The sequence below is a fragment of the Bos grunniens genome, chromosome 11, assembly GCF_055505025.1.
Source record: "Bos grunniens cultivar Pamir isolate PY7600 chromosome 11, Bosgru_T2T1.0, whole genome shotgun sequence".
In the NCBI taxonomy this organism is placed as follows: Eukaryota; Metazoa; Chordata; class Mammalia; order Artiodactyla; family Bovidae; genus Bos; species Bos grunniens.
Window position 1 is genome coordinate 36,770,092 of NC_141175.1, and position 14,602 is coordinate 36,784,693.

Here is a 14,602-nt window from a genome sequence, read left to right on the forward strand (position 1 = left end):
AGCTCATAGAGACTGCTATATAGCCAGAATTCAAGCTTATTCTATTTTAGTGATAAATGTAATCAGCTAGCCAATGGCCCCTCACATCAGCAGATTGGGGCATTTGCTCCCTGTAGTCAGGGAGCAAAGTGATTTAAATTCTGTATTTACAGCATCACAACTGAACAGGGAGAAGTAGGGCAATGATCTATCAAAGGATACATTTGCCACAGAGACAAAAGAGCTCATATTCTTGGGCCAAGGCCCATTCTCTCCCAAAGAGCATTTGGGAAGCTGCTACCAACTTTGGTTTCCTAGGCTTTGGTTTTCTATGCTATAGGCTGACCGCACCTCTGCCCACCACCTCTGTTCATCCAGGTTTTCTCCAAACCATCAATTAATTTTACACTTGTTAAATTAACAGTTACTTTCTGGTGCTTGCTAACCTGAGATTACCCCCTAGGTCTCCTTGGCTGAATTTATAGGTGTTTCCAAAGTTTTCAGTTACATACTGATTATCTATCTTCTTACTTCAATTGACTTACCACGATCTGTGTGTGTGTGTGTCTTACTCATTTAACTCCCAGAGGCAACCTCATTTCCTACTTCCAGGTTTCCTTGGAAGCCATTACTCCATTTACTGCCAACAAAGGCATTTTTGAGCTCTCTGGAAAGAAAGCTTTCAGTGTAATTGTTTTATTATACTTTAAAACTTAACTACCTGAATTCAAGCACTTAAGCAGTTTTTGCTGATTTCATATTGTAATAACTTATTATAATATGAGCTAATGATGACAAATACCTTGTAAAGCCTCTCAGTATAACTCATCTGGTTTTTAACCACTGTTAGTCTTATGCCATAAACTCAGCACATCTCTAAGATCTCTGATTTGTTTCCAAAGAAGATGGATAAAAATATTTGACTCTTGAGCAAAGAAAAGCTAGCTGGATGCCTTCTACAATCAGAATCAGTCTCAGATCAGAAGCATCTACCCCCACTGTCTCCCTTTTTTTCCTCACTAAAAGGCACTGTAGCTTTAACAGTGAAAACATGATAGATTATTCTTGACCTAATGGGTCTTGCATTCTAGTTGAGGGAGACAGACTATAAAAAAGAAAAAATAATAAATATGAAAAATAGCAGCACCTGGTAATTGCTACAGAAAACAAAACTGAATAATGTAATAGATGGAGGTCATCAGTTTAAGCTGAAACCTCAACAAAAAGTAGGAGCCAATTATAGGAAAATAAGGGTAAAGAACATTGCCAGAGAGGAGACCTGAGATAGGCCTGAAAGGAGAAACAGACTTGGTGAGCGAGGGAAGAGAAAGAAGGCTGGAGGGTGGCTGGTGAGGAGGAGAGTGGGAATCAGAATAAGACTTCCATCTAGAGCACAGAATGGGGAATGTGTCAAGGGCAAATACCGTGATAATTTCCTCAGTTAGAGGGACTGTGGAAACTGTAACTGCCTTACCCTGCCTTATGTTTTCACTCTATCTTAAAAATATGTAATAAACAAAATGTGGGTGTATAACATGGGTTTATTCAGTCTCCATAGCATTATCTCTGGCCAAATTCATCTGTAAGTCTTCATAAGATTTATCAGATGATACCCATGTTCCAAACAAATGAAATGATGTTTGAGAAGAGCAAAAGGGCAAGGATGTTAAAAATTCATCACCATGGCCCTCAAGATCTCAGCAGTCACAGGTGGTTAAAAACCAAGTGCAGAAAAGTAAGGCCCAAGTGAATGACTTGTTATGAATTGTTTCACTAAATTTGATGAAATTATTCCTTTGTGGAGGGATGGAGGTATCAGGATTCTGGGTCCCAGAATGTGTCTTCCAGCTCAGTGGGACCAAGGAAAGGATAAGTCAGGCCTCAAAATGTATGTTGGCCCTGAAGTTTGCAGGTTTGTAAACTCATTGTTCTCAGTTCATTTGTGAGAGAGCTGGCTCTGGGGAACTGATTCACATTAATCAGAGTTATAATAGACTAATTAATAAAGTATAATGCCATTTATTCATTACCTATGAGAGTTATAACTACCAACTGAAATTCATATATTTGGTCAGCACACACTCTTCCTGGTAGAAAAATCTATTTAAGAAATCAAATTAAAGTCAGATGGCTAAAAGTTAAATATGGAAGCTGAACAAATCGAGTTGGATATTTGGAAAGGCAATATTCATTAAGGAGTGTTTTCTCTTTACAAGGACATACAGTCCTAGCTGGGCAAATGATCTACTGTTCAGCTGGACAGGGAAGGCCAGTGTTGGAGAAACACTGGCAAATTTCTACTCCCAGTCTCTCTTTTTTTCTAGAACTGGGCCACTGATTCCCAGAGGGTGGTCTGAAGGCCACCTACAGAAAGTACTCCTTGGGTAGTTATTAAAAATGCATATTTCAGGCCCTGTCCCATACTTCTGAATCAGAATCTATAGTCTTGGGCTGGGAATACTGATTTCAATTATTTTTCTGTGGAACTGTAAGCACATCAAAGTTTTGAAAACCACTGCTAACTGCTAGGCTATACAGCCTTAGGTAAGTTAGTTACTTAACTTCTCCAAGACTTAGTTTATTTGTCTGTAAAACAGGGATAATAATAGGTCCTATCTTCCAGAGCTATTGCAGGGATCAAATGAGTCAAGACATGTAAAGCCCTTAGAACAGTGTCTGGCACCTAGTAAGCCCTTGGTACCCGCTTCCTGTCATCATTATTACCACGATTATTGTCATCACCTTCATTGTCATTATTTGGCTTGCCACATTCTTGTTTGCTTACCAGATTTTACTTTTTTTTAATTAAGCAAAGCCAAGTTTATTGGTTATTATTGGAAGGAAGACCATACCCTTGACAGAGTCTTAGAAACATCTCCCAGATTGTTTTTCAGTGATGACAGTTCAGGATTTCTGCTTCTTAAATGATGGAAAAGATGGTATCCTAAGCCACTTCTAAATCACGAATCAGTTCAGTTCAGTCCAGTCGCTCAGTTGTGTCCAACTCTTTGCAACCCCATGAATTGCAGCACGCCAGGCCTCCCTGTCCATCACCAACTCCTGGAGTTCACTCAGACTCATGTCCATCGAGTCAGTGATGCCATCCAGCCATCTCATCCTCTGTCGTCCCTTTCTCCTCCTGCCCCTAATCCCTCCCAGCATCAGAGTCTTTTCCAATGAGTCAACTCTTCGCATGAGGTGGCCACAGTATTGGAGTTTCAGCTTTAGCATCAGTCCTTCCAAAGAACACCCAGGACTGATCTCCTTTAGAATGGACTGGTTGGATCTCCTTGCAGTCCAAGGGACTCTCAAGAGTCTTCTCCAACACCACAGTGCAAAAGCATCAATTCTTCAAGCGCTCAGCTTTCTTCACAGTCCAACTCTCACATCCATATAGGACTACTGGAAAAGCCATAACCTTGACTAGATGAACCTTTGTTGGCAAAGTAACGTCTCTGCTTTTGAATATGCTATCTGGGTTGGTCATAACCCTCCTTCCAAGGAGTAAGTGTCTTTTAATTTCATGGCTGCAATCACCATCTGCAGTGATTTTGGAGCCCCCAAAAATAAAGTCTGACACTGTTTCCACTGTTTCCCTATCTATTTCCCATGAAGTGATGGGACCAGATGCATCAGGGTGGATTTATTTTCCAGAAAGTTTCTAATGGCATCCACAGTATTTGAATTCAAGTTTATTTTGATCTCAGAATTTGGTACATCCTTGCCCCTGCTTTGAAAGTTAGGTTGCATCTTACTTGGGGCTAAAAGTTATCTGTCCACTGGCAACAGCAACATATCAAGTTATATAAAGTCATTTCTTTAAATGTTGTCACTTACCATGAATTACCCTCATCTTTACACCTTCCTTTACAAAATGAACACAATGTAGAAACAGAGTTCTCTCATCTAGAAATTGTTGAGTGAAATCTCTTACAGTATGGAGGTCTTAAAAATCTAAAAACAGAATCTAAGAATAGAACTATCATATGACTGAGCAATTCTACTCCTGGGCATATATCTGGAAAAGATGAAAACTCGAATCTAAAAGGATACATGTACCCTAATGTTCATAGCAACATTATTTACAATAGCCCAAACAAAGAAACAACCCAAATGCCCATCAACAGATGATTGGTTTAAGAAGATGTGGGATGTGTATGTGTGTGTACACACACACACACACACACACACAATGGAATATTACTCAGACATAAAAAATAATGAACCATTGCCATTTGCAGCAACATGGTTGGACCTAGAGAATATCATTTTAATTGAAGTAAGACAGAGAAAGACAAATATTTATATGATATCACTTTTACGTGGAATCTAAAAAATAATACAAATAAATCTATATAAAATAGAAACAGACTCACAGACATAGAAGTCTGTTTACCTTATGGTTACCAAAGGGGAAGGAGTCGGGTAAATAAACTCAGAGTATGGAATTAAGAAGACTGCCATACATAAAATAGGTAAGCAACAAGGGTTTACTGCGTAACACAGGGAACAATATTCAATTTCTTGTAATAACCTATTATGGTTATTACAAGTGGCTTCCCTGGTGGCTCAGTGGTAAAGAATCTGCATGCCAATTCAGGTAGACACAGGAGACACAGGTTCAATCCCTGGGTCAGGAAGATATTCTGGAGGATGAAATAGCAACCCACTCCAGTATTCTTGCCTGGGAAATCCCATGGACAGGGGAGCCTGGTAGGCTACAGTCTATGGGGTCACAAAAGAGTTGGACTTGACTCACTGACTAGACGACAACAACAGCAAAACTATAATGGAAAAATAATTTGAAAGAAAAAACAATGTACATATACAAAACTGACTCACTTTTCTGTATACCTGAAACCAGCACGGTCCTGTAAATCAACTATACTTCACTTTAAAAAGATAAAATAAAGTTGTTGAAAAATGAATACATTTTTGCTAAAACAAAAGCTGAGTCTAACCTGGTAAAGAAAAAGGGAAGGTATACTCTGGGTTTAGCCAGGGCTTAACTCCTCTGACTTCCTTTATGTGCAATCTGCTTCCCAGGGCTGGGTCTCTGCCATTGTAATCAGTAAAGATTCTCGTCCTTCCCTCTCACTTTTACGCACCAGTAAACTGTGAGCCTACACTACCCATTGATCTGCAGTGGAGGGAACAGCCTGAGTTACTGATGACAAGCATGGGCTCAAACAGCTTGCTGAGAGCGAGCCATGCCTACCAGACTCGCAGTGCTCCACTTGGCTCTCCCCCATGTCACTCACGTGCTGGTTTCTGCTAAACATAGCCCAGTTCCCAGGTCACCAGCTGGCAAGGCTCTGAACTATTTTTAGTTGGGTCCAGGGCTCAGGGCACTAAATTGGGATAGGTAGCTGAGATACTGCTCTGGCTTTTAAAAATAATAACTTCTATTTTTCTCTTGTTACAATTTATCATGACTTCATTTTAGACTTTTTGGAAAATATTCCTGAGGAAAAGGTGAGAACATTGAAAACACGTAGCAAAAAGAGAAAAATTAAAATTTCCCTGATTTTAGGGCAATACTCTTCATTGAGGTGCTATATCTATACATAGTAAAGCATACTAATCTTAAATGTACATTTTCGTTCATTATGTAAGTGTGTACTTCTCTAACCCAAACCCAGATCAACATTACAGATATTCCAGCACCCCAGAAAGTTCTCGCTTGTTCCTCTGCAGTCAATATCCCTATGCTTCACACATCTATAATTCCTATCTTTTATTGCTTTTGATTTATCTATTTTTGATTTTCATATAAATGGAATCATATAGTATATACTTTTTTTTTTTGGCCACACAGCACAGCTTATGCAATCTTAGTTCCCTGATCAGGGATCGAACCTGCACCCTCTGCATTGCAAGCACAGAGTCTTAACTACTGGACCACCAGGGAAGTCCCCATCATCATGGTTTTCTTTTATATCTCTCTATATATAGGAGAAGGGAATGGCAACCCACTCCAGTATTCTTGCCTGGAGAATTCATGGACAGAGGAGGCTGGCAGGGTATGGTCCATGGGTTGCAAAGATTTGGACACAACCGAACGACTAACACACACACACACACACACATAATTTTTACCTATTTATTTATTTTTGGCTATATTAAGTCTTCGCTGCTGCATGGACTTTTCTCTAGTTGCGGTGAGCTGGGATCAGGGGGGCGGCGATCACAGCCTACTCTAGTTGCAACGCGTGGACTTCTCATTGCGGTGGCTTCTCTTGTCGTGGAGCATGGGCTCTAAGGTGCACAGTCTTCAGCAGCTTCGGCATGTGGGCTCAGCAGTTGTAGCTACCTGGCTCTAGAGCCCAAGCTCAATACTTGTGGCACAGGGGCTTAGTTGCTTTGCAGCATGTGATGTCTTCCCAGACCAAGGATCAAACCCGTGTCTCCTGCATTGGCTGGCAGATTCTTTACCACTGAGCCATCAGGGAAGCCCTCATCATGGTTTTCATTTGCATTTCCCTAGTGATTAATGCAGAGAAGGCAATGGCACCCCACTCCAGTACTCCTGCCTGGAAAATCCCGTGGACGGAGGAGCCTGGTAGGCTGCAGTCCATGGGGTTGCTAGGAGTCGGACACGACTGAGCGACTTCACTTTCACTTTTCACTTTCCTGCATTGGAGAAGGAAATGGCAACCCACTCCAGTGTTCTTGCCTGGAGAATCCCAGGGATAGCGGAGCCTGGTGGGCTGCGGTCTATGGGGTCGCACAGAGTTGGACACGACTGAAGCGACTTAGCAGTAGCAGCAGCAGTGATTAATGATGCTGAGTACTTTTTCAGACACTTATTGGACATTTGAACAATCTCATCTGAAAAATGCTGGTTCAAATCTTTGGCCCATTTTAAAAATTGAGTTGTTCGCCTTTTTTCTTATTGGTTTATAGAATTCAAGCTATTTGTTGGATAGTTGGATATCTATCTATCTGTGTCTCTATCGATCTATTTCCTCTTGGTCTGTGACTTGCCCTTTCACAAAACTTATTAATTTTAAGGAAGTCAAATTTATCAGTCTTTTCTTTTATGATTGCTGCTGCTGTTGCTGCTAAGTCACTTCAGTCATGTCCGACTCTTAGCGACCCCATGTACTGCAGCCTATCAGGCTCCTCCGTCCATGGGATTTTCCAGGCAAGAGTACTGGAGTGGGGTGCGATTGCCTTCTCCACGTTTTATGATTACCTTTTCCATATCTTGTTTAAGAAATATTTGGGGAGGGGGGTTCAGGATGGGGAACATGTGTATACCTGTGGCGGATAGGTTTAAACTGATACAACAGTATATTCATATTCTTTTGACCTATGGAGATAATTACCAAATAAAATAGCTAAATATTAAATGTGTTTGCTCTTGAGGTGTAGGTCTTAAATTGTCAAGAAATAATTTTTAAAAGAATAGGCATTTCAGGGATAGGTCTTTTAACCAGTTTTATCTAATAACACATTTATTTCAAATAAATACTAATTTTAAAAGCAAAAAAAAAAAAAAAAGAAATATTTGACTGCCCTGCAGCCATGAAAATTTTCTCCCACGTTTTCTTCAGAAGCTTTATTGTTTTACCATTTAAATCTATGGTTCAGCTGAAGTTAATTTTTTGTGTATGGTATGAAGTAGAGGTCAAAGCTCTTTTTTTTTTTTTTTTTTTTAAATAAAACTATCCAATTCCTACAGAATTGTTTACTGAAAAGACCATTTTCCCCCACCGCATATGTGTAAGTCTTTTTCCGGACTCTACTCTCTTTGTCTATTCTTGCACCAATGCCACATTACAGTAATTCCTGTAATTTTATATCAAATATTTTAATTTGGTAGTTTGTGTTTTATTTGTTCAGCTGTGTCTGACTCTTTGTGAGCCCCCTCCCTGGACTGTAACCCATCAGGCTCCTCTGTCCATGGGATTCTCCAGGCAAGAATACTCAAGAGGTGTGCCATTCCCTTCTCCAGGGCATCTTCTCAACCCAGGTCTCATGCATTGCAGGCAGATTCTTTACCATCTGAGCCACCAGTGAAGCTCTTGGTAGTATAATCCCCAGCTTTGTTCTTTCTCTTCAAGGTTGTCTTATCTGTTTTAGATTCTTTGCATTTCTATATACATTTTAGAGACAGCTTGCCAATTTTAACCACCTCCTGAATGCCTTGAATCTATAGATTAATTTGGAGAAGACTGATATCTTATTCTCATTTTCTCAATTCATGAACATAATGCTGCTGCTGCTGCTAAGTCGCTTCAGTCGTGTCTGACTCTGTGCGACCCCACAGACGGCAGCCCACCAGGCTCCCCCGTCCCTGGGATTCTCCAGGCAAGATCACTGGAGTGGGTTGCCATTTCCTTCTCCAATGCATGAAAGTGAAAAGTGAAATTGAAGTCGCTCAGTCGTGTCTGACTCTTAGCAACCCCATGGACTGCAGCCTACCAGGCTCCTCCGTCCATAGGATTCTCCAGGCAAGAGTACTGGAGTGAGGTGCCATTGCCTTGTCCGATGAACATAATACATAGATCCATTTATTTAGGTCTTCTTTAATTCTATCCTACTTTTATTTTAACTTAGAAAAAAATTATGCATAGGGTTTTCCCTCTGTGTGTGTGTGTGTCTGTTTTGTTCTCTTTTGATTTCCTTCTTATAGCTCTCAGACACCCATCAAAACATACACACACACAAAGTATAGTACATGGTCACTGGAAGGTGACTTCCATGTTTCTTCTCATGCTCTGAGTAGTTTAAACATTATATTTGAGTATCTCATGACTCAAGCAAAACCCATTCCACACAGGAATAGCTGGAATATTTTTTTAAACTAAAAAAATTTTATTCATTCAAGCTACAGGAGAAAATTTGGTCTTCAGTTCAGTTCAGTCGCTCAGTCATGTCTGACTCTTTATGATCCCATGAATCACAGCACACCAGGCCTCCCTGTCCATCACCAACTCCCGGAGTTCACTCAGACTCACGTCCATCAAGTCAGTGATGCCATCCAGCCATCTCATCCTCTGTCGTCCCCTTCTCCTCCCACCCCCAATCCCTCCCAGCATCAAAGTCTTTTCCAATGAGTCAACTCTTCACATGAGGTGGCCAAAGTACTGGAGTTTCAGCTTTAGCATCATTCCTTCCAAAGAAATCTCAGGGCTGATCTCCTTCAGAATGGACTGGTTGGATCTCCTTGCAGTCCAAGGGACTCTCAAGAGTCTTCTCCAACACCACAGTTCAAAAGCATCAATTCTTTGGTGCTCAGCTTTCTTCACACTCCAATTCTCACATCCATACGTGGCCACAGGAAAAACCATAGCCTTGACTAGACGGACCTTTGTTGACAAAGTAATGTCTCTGGTCTTGAATATGCTATCTAGGTTGGTCATAACTTTCCTTCCAAGGAGTAAGCATCTTTTAATTTCATGGCTGCAATCACCATCTGCAGTGATTTTGGAGCCCCCAAAAATAAAGTCTGACACTGTTTCCCCATCTATTTCCCATGAAGTGACAGGACCGGATGCCATGATCTTCGTTTTCTGAATGTTGAGCTTTAAGTCAACTTTTTCACTCTCCACTTTCACTTTCATCAAGAGGCTTTTTAGTTCCTCTTCACTTTCTGCCATAAGGGTGGTGTCATCTGCATATCTGATGTTATTGATATTTCTCCCGGCAATCTTGATTCCAGCTTGTGCTTCTTCCAGCCCAGCATTTCTCATGATGTACTCTGCGTAGAAGTTAAATAAGCAGGGTGACAATATACAGCCTTGACGTACTCCTTTTCCTATTTGGAACCAGTCTTTTGTTCCAAATAGGAAATGTTGTTCCAAATAGAAAATAGTACTGTTTATAAGTATATTTAGTGACTTATAAATGTAGTAAGTCACTATATGGAAAAATGGAGAGGCTTGTTAAAAAAGCAAATTAAAATGGCACTAGTGTATCACCATCTACCTATTATACTAGCAAAAATAAATGGAAGTTATAAAAGCCCAGTAACAGCTATACTATGGAAAAGTAAGGTATTTATTGGGTACATAATATTTTGCTACTCAAAAATGTCATTGTTTAATGAGTTTCCTAGAGTTGGGCATTTAAATTGTCACAGGACAAAATTTAATGAAGAGCAACCTGTGAATATGTATAAAAGAGCTGTAAAATTGTTTATTATTTTTACTGATGATGGAAATTAAAATTTAAAGTTTTTTAAAATATTAATAATAGTATTTTATTAATAAAAGCTTGGGCACAGTCCAAATCTTTCAATGAGGAAAAAAAAGAGGAAACAAAGTCTTAAAAAAAATAATTTACTTATATCTCTGTTCAACAAATGTTTAAGTAACTATTTGGAGGAGATAGAAGATTTAAGAAAATCTTTAAGACTAAATCCCTAGACTCATCCTTTAAGGAGCTCAAACTCAGGGAGACAGATGTAATAATTTTTAGATATATTAACTCTCAATATTCACGACAATCCTGTGAAGTGGATATTATTATTGTCCTGAAGCACAATGATGAAGTAACATGCTCAAGGTCATGGCATTCTAGTTTAGGGAAGTATCATCCTTTATTTAATTAATTTCTAATCATTAGGCCCAGCTGTTAAGTAACAGGGCTGGGATGAGGATGGAGGTTGGGTGGCTCCAGAAACTGAGCTCTGAACTCCTGCATCAAATACCTTGGTATTTTTATACAGAAATAATGGGAGGTAAGTATCAGTAGGTACAAAGTGCCTTGGAAGCACGAGGAATAAAACTGTGGACTCTGCAAGGGTGGAGGATGGAGAGTGGGGCCAAAGATGGGGGCAAGTCAGGGAGGAAAGTCTATGGAGAGGTCAGCAGAGGCAACATGGACAGTGCAAGACCAGCTCAGGTGTTTAGATTTTTATCCTGGAGATGTTGTGGCCTGAAGGATGTGAGAGCATAGGTTGGAGGATGGGGAGACCGGCTGGGAGGTTTCTGTAACTATCCCAGGGAAAGGAAAGGCACATCTGAACAGAGGCAAAGGAAGGAAAAGAACCAACTGTCCAGAGTTGTGGACTCCACCAAAACACAGAAGTGTATTAATGGAATATATAGGCTGGCGGGTAAGGAAAGGGGCCAAAGAGCGCAAAATGACATATGTGGTACTGATCCCTTCTGAAAATGTGTAGGGACATGGCCTGAACTCCAAGGGTGCAAACAGAGGGAGAGAATGAGCCCAGACTGAGGGCTCAGCATTGTTCTGAACTAGGTTCTCTCTGAGTGTATACCTCATTCTGTGCTCCCAGCTCTACCAGGAAGGTGTCAGCATTACTATTTCACCGTCAAGGGGACTGAGAGCCCCAGGGTTTAGGTGGGCTGCCTGAGTGGTATGACTTGTCCACGGTGGAGACTGTGAAACCCCCAAATGCCTGCTCTTGCTACCATGGAACCCTCCTCATTCCAGGAGAAAACTTCATGATCCCTGAAGTTTGGATCAGGACAATTGAGGGAGAAATTCAAACTAGGAAAACAAGTGTGTGAAAGACTAGCTTGTAATCATCTTTGATTCATCCCTCTCCTTCATCCCCCTGTACTATCCTGCACCACCAACTTCTGTTAATCTCATCACCAAGGCAACTCTAGATGTTTCCTCCTCTCCACTCCCAGTCCCTGCTCAGCCCAATCCTGCCCAGGCCCATCTACTTGAAAGGCATTGTATACTACTCTCTCTCTGATCAAACATTTGGAGAAGGAACTCTTCAAGACTTTCAAATGACACTGCTTCCTAAATGGTCTTCCTGTTTCCGCTCTTATTTTCCCCACATTCTGAGCTCTGTTGTGTCTCTGTTCTCAGCCCTCCAGGACCTCCCATCACACTCAATATAATCCAGGGTCCCTGACAAGGCTCACTCTCTTGGGACCCTCTCTGCTTCTGACTCCTCCTCTCAACCTGTCAAGGCTGTTCTTTCTTCATCTGTGCCACGCACGTTGCCACCTCAGGGCCTTTACATGGTACTTCTCTTTGTTATAAATAATCAACTCTCACCAACCCACCCTGAATATTTACATGGACCCGCTCTCATTTTATTCAGATTGCTGCTCATTTATCACATTCTCAGAGATCCTCCCTGACCACCATCTCTAAAAAAACATTTTTCTTTATCCCCAGGCTCTTACTCTGCTTTATGTTTCTTTATGGCCCCTGAAAACTGAGAGTGAAGTTGCTCAGTCGTGTCTGACTCTTTTTGACTCCATGGACTGTAGCCTGCCAAACTCCTCCATCCATGGGATTTTTCAGGCAAGAATACTGGAGTGGGTTGCCATTTCCTTCTCCAGGGGATCTTCTTGACCCAGGGATTGAACCCCAGTCTCCCACACTGCAGGCCGACTCTTTACTATCTGAGCCACCAGGGAATCCTTTTATAGCCCCTAGTACTACACATGTATGCACATGTGTACTCCACATCCCAATCACTGTGCTTTGCCCAGGGGGTCCCTGGGCCAAGGCACCTTCAGTGTTAAACCCAGACAGTCCCAGGCAAATCAGGATGGATTGATCACCCTACACTTGCCCTACCAGAATATAAGCTTGACGAGGAAAAACTTTATTTTGTTCTCTGCTGGATTCCCAGCACATCATGCCTGGCACTGAGCAGGTTCTCAATAGTCGTTGAAGGAGAATATATGAACAGTTTCCTGTTTCAAATAGCTCTAGGTTTAAACTTTCCTGCCCAGCATTCTGGTTCCTCCTAGACTGCTCACCTTAATCACTCCACCCTATTTCCTATCACTCCCTGTGGACACTCTCTGCCCCAGGCACTCCAGTCTCTTTATACTTCTGCAAACTCCACCAGAAATGATCCCTTCCCCTGAAGAACCCTCCCTTGGCTCTCCTATCTGAACCAGCCTCTTTGATATGCTTTGTTTTATTTTTTGCAATCTATGCCAGTGAAAAATGGAGGATGGATGTCTGGGCCCCTATCAGAACTTCCTAGGGGATTGTTCCAAAATCTACTCCTCTCCTCCCAGTGCTGAGAATTATTAACAGATAGGACTTCCTAAGGAGAGGAATTTGAATTTGAAGTTTATTAGAATTTTAGTCTGTCCCTATGGTTGCAAAGAGTCGGACACGACTGAGCGACTGAACTGAACTGAACTGAATAAGGATATTGAATACTCTGGGAAGTCTTTGTTTTGTTGTACTCTTTTTCATCAATAAGAAATCATTGGTTTGCTGTTGTGTGGTGGTATTTCCAAGTGTTATGAATTACTCTAAGGCATTTGACTTCGGTCTTTTGCTTTTGGTTTGAGTATGGGGTAAATGGGCTTCCCTGGTGACTCAGGTAGTAAAGAATCTGCCTACAAGGCAGGAGACCCAGGTTTGATCCCTGAGTTGGGAAGATCCCTGGAGGAGGGAATGGCTACCCACGCCAGTATTCTTGCCTGAGAATCTCCACGGACAGAGGAGCCTGGAGGGCTACAGTCCATTAGGCAGCAAAGAGTTAGACATGACTGAGTGACTAACACTTTCACTTTCAAGGGGAAGAGGGGAAATCAAACACTGGTGTTTTCAAAAAGCTCCTGATATGATTGACAACAAACCTACAGCACCTTGTGTGAAAGGCACTGTTGTAAACCCCACAGCACTTCACAACTCAGCTCCAGCCCCTCGGCTGCACTTGTGTTATGGTCTTACCTGCCCTCTCCCATTCTAAAAGGCTCAGAATCTGAACCACATTCCCAAGACTGATCCTGGGGGCCTGGCGTAACATGTGGACAAATCAGGGTTGCATATGTGGGACTGTTGGTCTTGCTTGGGAGCCCTCTCAGGAGGATGAGTCGGTCATTTCCTGCCCTTCCCCAGCCACTGATGTGAATGGACCTCTCTTCCCTCTCTGGAATTCTCTGCACTACTGAAAAACCACTCACCTTCTGCCTACCCGCATTTCTGCTGTGAGTGAACTATCCCTGCCATCAAAGCAGATTACAGCCACTGCCAGGGCCCACCCCCTCCTCACCTTCTCTTCTCACAACCCTGTCCCAGAACCGGCCTACCGAACCAGCCCTGACCTCTAAGTTGTACTGCGTGGTTGTTCCAGCCAGGTCTTAGACGTCAGACCGAGATGGTGACTCAAGGTAAGCCAAAGTATTTGAGCTTTCATTCCCACGTCTATACAGGGAAACATACTGACCTCACAGGATTTTTAGGGGGATTAAGTGTGATAATGTCAGTGAAAATTCCTAGCACAGGGTAGGAACCCACCCCCACCACCCCTCCCCGGAAGCCTTTTTTTCTGACAAAGGAGCAATGCCTGTCACCTGGACATGGGGACAGTGGTTCTCCCAGCCAGTCTGGGTTCTGTCCTAACAGAAACATCACTACTAGAAGTACCCCAATGTCACTAGAGTTTGGGATTACTCCAGCTTGCTCTCTGGATGGCTTGTTCAAACCTGCACTGGAGTGTGAGAGGCTTCTTTTGAGCAACTAGAGAGTCGTTCTTTGAGCTGGTGGCACTGTTACACCACACATGGGCAAAACAGAAAAGTGCTTGCTGATGGTTGAGCAGGCTGTCCTGGAAGACCGGGGGATGAAAAAGAGGATGAAAAAGAGGATGAAAAAGAGGATGAGGATGGGGGTGGGGTGCAGGCTTCTAGGGATTCCAGTGCAGGAAAGAGGG